Genomic DNA, 8,685 nt, shown 5'->3' with positions numbered 1-8,685 from the left:
ACTCATTGGGGCGCGGCCCACTGCCCGCCGAGAACAGTCTTTCTTCCTTGCACGCGCTGTGACTGGCCACCTCTGCACCATCCATGCCCCCTGCAGCCCAGCGTCCTGTGCCCGCCTCCCCGGACGCCCCCTCAGGACGGTCCCGCGAGACGTTCACGGGCCTCTGGAAGCTGAGGCAGTTACGGCCGACAGGGCAGGGACAGGGCATTTGGGGCAGGCGGAGAGCGTGCACACAGGCTCACCGCCTGGATGCGTGCTCAGGGCCCCTGTCTGCACGTGGCCATGGCCGTGGCCGTGTGAGCCCCCAGGCCTCGGGGTGGCCAAGCGCCAGCCTCAGAGCTGCCGCTCCGTGTTGGCGTGATGACCGTGCAAGCCTCGCCTCCGACTGGGCGTGTTTGGCAGAGGCGGAGAACACTTCATCGTGGGGGAAGTGGGAACTGAGCTCGGCCTCGCGGCCCCTGTCACCGTCGGGACGCCAGAGCGCGTCCCAGGGCTTCAGGGCCTCATGGATTCCCGGACCTCCCCTGCCGCCTGCGCACAGCCTGCCTCTGTCCCTCTCTCCCAGAGGTGGGGGCCCGCGTGTGGGGGAGGAGGGGCACGTAGAGCCTGTGGCCTTTGGCCCCATCGCTGGCACGCAGAGAAGCCCTGCCCCACACGCCCTGACAACACGGGGCGCTCCGGGAAGGTGCCTCCCAGCCCTGCCCCTCCCGTCACGGGCCGAGCGGCCCACCTGTGCCCCCTACATCCTCCTGCCCCCCGGCTCCCTTCTCCTGGCTGCCCCTGCCCTGGGACAGAGCGGCCCGACCTTCCTCAGACACAGTTCAAGCCGCTGTGCCGAGGACGCGCTGTCGCGGGCTCCTGGGTCCGCGTGCACAGGTAGCCCCGCGCCCCTCGGGGCTTGCCTCCCGCATCCTTGGGGCTGGCTCGGTGCCCCCACCCCCAGGGTATTTCGGGGATGCTGAACAACCAGCACCAGTCGCATCCCCCCTCAATGCGCATTTTCCGCTTGCGCGGTGGCCTCAACCCTTGGCCCTGAGCCACTGGGTCCGGGGCAACAGTGTAGGAAGGCCCGGAGCTGCAGGGAGCGAGGGCCGCAGGGCGTCAGCGGGCAGGGTCCGCGGCACACTGTCTGGGCGCAGGAGCTGAGGCTGAGGGTGAGCGCGGGGCCAGGGCGGGTACAGCCGGGGGTCTCCTGCGGGAGACAGCGAGGTGACCCATTGCTGTGAGGTAAGTACTTGGATAAAAAAGCATCCGGTCCGAACTTTTAAAAAGCGTGAGGAGTACAAAGGGTCCCGAGACCCCAGGGCCCCTCCCCCACCCCTGCACTGAACTCCAGGCCGAATTCGGGGTGAGGCCCCCGGCGCTCTTCCGCCTCCCAGCAGGCCCGCCTTGGCCTTCCTTCGCCACGGCCTGGAAGCCACTCTGTCCCCGCCCGGGGAGGCGGTAACCTGTGAACCACCGCCCTCCCAAACCCGACCCGCGTGCCCCTTGGGGCAAGGGAGCCAACCCTTTCTGGCGAGTCAGTGGGTTTTAACCACTTACGGTTAAAAACGTCTTCATTCTGCAAATTTTAGAAAACCACATAGTCACGTGCGGGTGGGGCCCAAAGCCGAACACTGATGGGCCTCATGGTCCCCCTGCTCCCCTCCTGGAGCCCTTGGCCACTGTGCCCGGGGCCCGGCTCCTAAGAGCCCCAGGTCCCCTGGACGGACGCCCTGGTCCCCAGTCAACCCTCTCTTCTCCTCTGCCAAGCCTCCAAGGCCACGCAGCGGCTCTGGGGCGGCCGGCCACGGAGTGAGTAGGCTTTTCTGGAGAAAGGACGTCCTGTGCTCTAGATTCTGTCTCCCAAGGAGGTGGGCCTAGGTGACCCAAGGGCCACAGGGCAGAGTTCACCAAACCAAAGTGAAGGTTAGACATGCCCTCTAGACTCCTGGGTCCATGACTTCGATGGGCTGTGGGTCTCCGAGGGCCACAAGCCCCTTGCACTGGCAGCCGGCCCAAACAGAACTGCCCCAGGTCCACTTGTGACGTCCTGCATCCCAGCAGGGTGGCAGCCATGCTCCCCAGCGCGCACCCGCCTCCCCCGGCCTCACCCCAGGGCAGGAGGGGTCGCAGCGAGACCGGGCAGTTGGCCCAGGGAACTGCAACAAAACAGCCCTCGGGGTTTCTGTGACTCTAGACCTGGTGACTCGGCCTCTGGCCTCCATCCAAACCTGGCCCAGGCCTGGCCTCCACTTTCCTGAGCCGTCTGCCCGCTCCTGGGGCCCGGAGGGAACCTGGGTGGGCTTCCTTTCAGCCCCGCGGCTGTGGTGCAGGACCCTGTTCCCCGGGCCCACCACACCCCTGGGGGCCACACGACCCTCCCCACGGGTGGTCACCATGGTCTCGGAGTGTAGATGAGTCAGCCTACTTAGCTCCCCACGCCAGCCCTGACCTGTGTCTTCTCGCAAACCATGCGTCCCTACTAGTTAAGACCCATTTTCCAGGAAAACATCTGTTTTGCCTGAAAGAAAAAGTCCTAATCTGCACAAAGGAGAAGCTGGTATTTCTGACTTTCCGGCCACTCTTGCCTCCGCCGTGTGTGTCAGGCTTTCACTTTTTCTGGGTGGGCAGGAGTGGGGAGGGCTGGAGATCACTTGCCCTGGGCCCCTCTTGGCCTCTAATTGTGCTCCCCGCTCACCCAGCAACCCAAGATTACCCGGTGGTTAACAGACACTTGGCATAATTTTCCTTGTCTGTCCATGGGCCTGGAGGAAGGATAGAAATAGGAGCCCCTCCCGGGTTCTGGTGGTTTCTCGGGGTCAGCCAGCGGTCCCTGCTGCCCCATCTGCCAAGGACACAGGGCAGGGCCCTGGCCTCCCTCTGGCCCCGGCCATCCTCAAGTTACGGATGGGTGGGATCGGGGTGATGGGAGACGGAGTCTGGGTGTGAGCCCCGACTTGCACCAAGAGGAGCTGGTCAGAACCACATGGCCCTGAGCACACCAGGCTGGTCCTGCCCAGGCCCGCCCCCCACATGCCCGCCCTCCCGGCCCCCGGGCCTGGGGCGGCGCTGGGCAGAGGCTCACGGCGTGTGTCCAGCGCCCTCTTGTGGCAGCTGGGGAGAGGTGCGGCGTCCCCCAGGGCCGGCCGCCAAGCCCTGTCCATTCACCACGTCCGCTCACCCTCGTGTGTGCACGCGTGGGCCTGTGTGCGGGGGCCGGCCCCGCAGGCTCATTTCTGCCCCACCCAACACCTTCTTTGCGCAGTAGCCAGTCAGTCCGCGGGGCTGAGCTCTCGTGCCCACGTTTTCTTTGTAGGAAAATAATCCCCATAGACCTCAGGTCAGCAAACACAACCCCGTTTGTTACTATGGGGACTGGTGTTAGTACGACTTTGGAAAATCACGGGAAGCAGGAGCCCCAGACAGCTCTGGACGCCCTCCTCCCATCCTTCAGGCCCCGACCTCCTGCTGCCTGGCTCAGGGGCCCTCCCTCAGACTTTTCTCTTGTGGCCGCTAGGCTGGGTGCCCTCGGTAGCCCGGGGCCCAGGTACTTCCTGCACAGGGACCAGACGGGCAGCCAGCAAGCCTGCCCCACCACCCTGACCCCGGCCGGCACCTGCCCAGGACTGGCCCGTGACGTCTGTCTACAGGGAGCCTGGGCGCCCACAGGGACCCCTGCTATCCGCCCCCGCCCCGTCCATCCCCCACGGCAGAATTGCCCCTTCAGCAACTCCAGGCCACAGAGGAGAGGGTAGAGCAGCCCTGCTTCTCTCTGAGGAGCACACTTGGTAAATATGAGCTCCAGGGGGCATGAGTGGCCCCCCACGGCCCCGTCTGGGCGGTACCACCACGCGGCACGCAGGAGAAGCCCTCAGCCTCCTGGCCTGCCCAGCGCAGGCTGGTCCAAGCGTCCGAGGCAAGTGTGGATTTAGGTCTTTATTACACGTGCGCGCTGTGTACACACCCAAGATGTGCTTTCACAGAAAGGATCAAGAAGCCCAGCCCGGGCAGCGTCAACCTCGCTGTGCGTGTGTGCACACGCGTGCCCACGCCCCCACACGCGTGCACGTGCACACACGCGTGCACACACGCATGCGTCCCCCACACGTGCACACACGCTCACGCACACACACGCACACAGCGGCTCACAAGCTCCGCCCTGCCTCTCCAAATGAGCCTGAGCTGAGCTCCAGCACCCAGGTGGCCTTCCCAGTGCGAGCACGAGACATGGGGAGCTGTCCCGGCCACAGGGCTGTGTGGCGGGGGGCTCCCCATCACCCGCGGAGTGCTCGGGACCACCAGACAGACACAAGTCCGTCCATCTAGATCAAGGGGCAGCAGGTGTGCGGGTGCGGATCCTGTGCAGGGGAGAGGCCAGAGGGGCCCAGGTAGAATGAGCCGGACCACAACCGGATGCCCATTGAGAGCCTCAGGCTCGGGGCTTGTTACGACCGTCTCATATCCCACCTGCTCCAGAGCAGCCTCTCTCGGGGTCTCTGGAAGGGATGCAGGGGCCCAGCTCGGGTTAGGAGGCAGTGAGATCAGCACAAGCCCTGCTCTTCCACCTGGGGGCACAGGCGCTAGTCTGCTAACAAGCACCCCGTGCACCGGCGGGCTCAGCCCAGCGACCCTGCACCATCCAGGTGGCGGCCGGCTCCAGGAAGGCCACCTGCAAGCAGGGCCTGCAGCTGGGTGGGGGCAGCGTGCCTCGGCCCTAGGGAAGCCACCCTGCCTTTGCAAGGAAAGCACAGCCGTTAATCATGGGGAGTCCTCCCAGCTGTAGCTGCAGCTGCAGCGCTCCTGAGCCACGCGGTCCAACCGCAAGCTGGCCGCTGGGGCCGTGCACCTGCCAGCACATGCTGCCTGCTCCCTGGCCTCTGAGTGCACCGATGTACAGCCCTGAGTGAGGGTCAGCTGTCCCTCAAAAGCACACTTTCCCAGAACTTGCTACCGCGTGTAAAACCACCCGGCTGTTAAGGTGGTGTGAAGCTGGGAAGAACCTCTCCAACCCCAGACGTGGAGGATGGATCAGGTGCAGAGCGTGGGGCTGGGGCTGGTCCCTGCTCTGCCCCATCTCATCTGCAGTCTTCTGAGCCCTAACGGTGACCAGCGCTGTCCCAGGCCAGGAGCCCTGGCTGCTCCCGTGTGACCTGTGATGGGAAACGACCGGGACACGGGCTCTGTCTTGGGGCGCAGAGTGAGGAATATTCAGAATCTAGATCGCAGCTTCACTGGTTGGCCTAGTTGCCTCTCTGGCTTTACGGGCTCCACAGGGACCAGGAGTCCAGATGATCCTGCGGCTCCAGCCATGGTTCTTCCCGTGGTGTCTGCACCCTGTGGGTGGCGGACACGTCTAGACACATCTGGGGCGACAGCTGGGCCCACAACTCACAGAGAGGGATTGCAAACAGAGTGGTCTAGCGGAAGCCTGTGGCCAGTGCAATGACAAGTGACCATGCCCTGGGTCAAAGACTCCCAGAAGGCTGTGCACTTAGCCCGACCATCCATCAGGGTCAGTGCGGAGAGAACCCGAAGGGAATAGCTAACATATCTTCCTTCCCAGAACAGATGGGGCGGGGCTACCCGAGGGGCCAGCACGGTCCGCCCCTCAAGCCTGAAGACTGCATGCTCAAGAAGACTTGACTTCTACCTCCTGGTGACCCAGATGGATGGAGCTGGGACCCGTCACTGTTGGCACGAGAGTGGGACCTACTCATCCCCTCCAGGCCTGACATGAGAACCTGCTCCACACACTGACAGGTGAACGCACAGGGGGAAGGGCCTGGGGGGGGTGCGGACCTCGGTCAGCCAGGCAGTGGCAGGAGCCTCCAGAGCAGGAGGGGTGAGGGCCAGAGGCCGTCCTGATGTGGGAGGCCGCTGAGGTGTGGATGAGGTGCGGGCGCAGTCCTGCTGGGTAGACAGAGCCCCATGTGGACGGGACTTGCCGTGCGGATGAGCCATGCTGTGTAGATGCAGCCAGGCTGTGCAGACGGAGCCCGGGGCGGACGAGCCGTGTCTTGTGGATGCAGCAGTGCCAGGTGGACAGGCTGTGCGGCGTGGATGAGCCCCAAGTGGGCAGAGCCACATCTGCAGTTGTCCACACCACAGACTCCTCTGGGGCTGGTCGCCCCTGCTCACTGCAGAGGTTCCCGGCAGAGCGTGGTCCCGGCTGCCGTGGTGTGGGCCTGCCTCTGGTAGGGGGTAGTGCGCGTGCATTCTGCCTCTCCACCTCCGGCCACCCCCGCAATTCTGTCCTCCCTGAGCACGCACACCAGCACCCCCGGCTGGGGATGTCCACACAACCCCTTCTGCCTCTGGCCCCCAGAGTCCCTCATCCGGAAGCTCGCGCCCTGCCCTGTCCTCACTGCACCCTGCTGGGCCCACTGTCTACACGGCCCCCTTCTCCTGTCCCCCGCCCCGTGCCCCCGAGGCCACAAGCTCTGTGGGCAGGAGTGGGGCATAGGCCGTGGCCCCCCTGTCCTCAGCCAGGACAGCTCAGGGAGGGAGCGGCTCCTTCTGCGTGGGCTCCTCCCTCCCTCTCCTATCCTGGAGGTGACTCCTACAGCTGGTGCCTGGGTCCCCTCTGGGGCCCTGACGCAGAGCCCACCCCGTCCCGAGGGGCTGCTGGATGGGGGGCTCACAGCCCTGGGCTGTTTTCTTCCTTTGAACTGGTCAGACTTGGTTACTATTGGATAGATTTTAGGAATAAGATCTGGAAGCATCCTCGGAAGTCAAGAACAGCTTCCCACCCCCATTTCCTGGGTGAGGAAGCCTGTCCGGTGCTGGGGCTCAGAGGCGGCCGCCCCGGGTCCTGTCCAGGTGGGGGCCCAGCTAGCACCCACTACTTTGCATCCCGCAGGGTGAGCTCACCGCTGCAGAGGGGCCACATGGGGCCGGTGGATACAGGCTGTCTCGTTGCCCTTTTGGGGGCACGTCCTGTCTGCCGTCTCTGGGCCGTGAGCCCCCAGCTGCACTGGGAGCTGACCCTGCCCAGGCACTGTGGCTTCTCTCCCCCTCCCTGGTCTAGCTTCGTCCCTTTCTGGGAGTCACATCAGAGCCTAATATTCTCTCTGTCCAGGGCACCACCCCCAGGTCAGGCCCAGCAAGGCGGGGAACCCCCAGCCCATAACCATTGGCATCGATCTCTCCTCCTGCCCCTGGGGGGCCTGAAGCAGCCCCGGGAGTGCTCACTACTTGGGGATGGTGGCCTCTGACCCCAGCGAGCACCCAACCAGGAAGGTGGAGGCCCAGGGGAGCCATTCCCGCCCTGCCTTGTCCCCCAGAAGCCTCCCACTCCCCCACTGCCTGACTGCGGGTCCAGGGGTCCCTACCTGGGGGCCCCCGCTGGGCCTGGGTGGACTAAGAAAACAGGTGCTGAAGCCCGGCCTGGGGCTGCCCAGCCTGTGGGCACATACCTGATACAGGGCCTCAGCACTCCTGCCCCTCATCCCGATCAGCGTGACCTGCAGGACTGCCGAGGGCCCCGGGCCAGAGGCTGTGAGAAGGAAGGAGGTGTGAGCAGAGCCGGGTGCCCACCCTTCTCCCTCCTCCCCTGGGGACTCGACTTGGGACCGGGAGCCTCCATGCACCCCTCGTCCAGGGGCCTTGACCTGCAGGGGTGGTGAGGAGAAGGTTGTCTGCAATCATCCACTGGGTCCCTCGTGTTCCCCAGGCTCAGACCCTTCCACACAACACACGCCCCCATCCCTTCCTCCCCACCCATCTGCCGCTGGCCCACCTGCAGGAGTTCAGGGAATTCCCGGGGTCGCCGGCCCTGCTCACCGGCCCCTGTTCTGGGAGTCACTCAGGTCCCTGGAGGGGCCTGGGGAGCTCTGTGTTATCCTACAAGCTCTGGGGCAGATCTCTCAAGAAAGCAGCTCCCACAACCCAGGAAGAAGCCCGCCAGGGGCGCCTGCCCTGTGACCCTTCCCAGCCAGGTGCAGACGCCCGCGGTGGGGGGCTGCTGAGAGTGAGATCTTCAGACCTCCCCACCCCGGCAGGGACAAATCCGCCCCAGAAAACGAAACTTCGGGGGTGGGAAGGACGTGCATTCACAGCACACGTCAGTGAAGAAGAATGGCCGCCCTGCAGCGGTGAGATCACGCCCGTCCCATGACCCGGTTTCCACGGTGGGTTTTCTCCGTCCCACAGAGTGTCCTCTGACGTCAGTGAGTTACCTGAGGAGCCTTCCGTTCTCCGCATAGTACTGCACCCCGAGGAAGGTGACGAAGGGGCGCGGGGCCGCCCACTGCCCTGCAGGGGAGAAGCACGGCGAGAAGACCAGAGCCCGGGAGCTGGCGGGGGGCAGGCCCCCTACGCCAGTTCAGCCCGGCTCCCCGCGGTGGCCGCGGTGGCCACAGCTGGGGACGTTTTCTGACTTCCGTGATGTTGTCTTACTTCTGAGAGTGAGATGCCCTGGCATGTTGTCTGCACACTCAGGGGCGCCCCCCACAGCCCGCGGCCGACCCCGCACACGGCAGCCCTGGGGCAGCGCGGGCGGCTCCGGGGACGCGCGGACGCGGGCTCTCAGGCTCCGGGGACGGGCCCGCCGCCCGCGGTCTGACTTACTTTGCGCCCTTCCCGCTGCCAGGCCTTTGAGAAGTACTTGCTGAGCTTCTGCCCCAAATCCATAAACATGCACCTGTCTGTCCGCGAGCCCCAGCGCCCGCCTCCCGTGTGCTCACAGGCACCCCCCAACGCTCG

This window comes from Neomonachus schauinslandi, chromosome 8, assembly GCF_002201575.2.
Source record: "Neomonachus schauinslandi chromosome 8, ASM220157v2, whole genome shotgun sequence".
Lineage (NCBI taxonomy): Eukaryota > Metazoa > Chordata > Mammalia > Carnivora > Phocidae > Neomonachus > Neomonachus schauinslandi.
The sequence above is the reverse complement of the archived record's forward strand: the minus strand, read 5'-3'. Positions refer to the sequence as shown.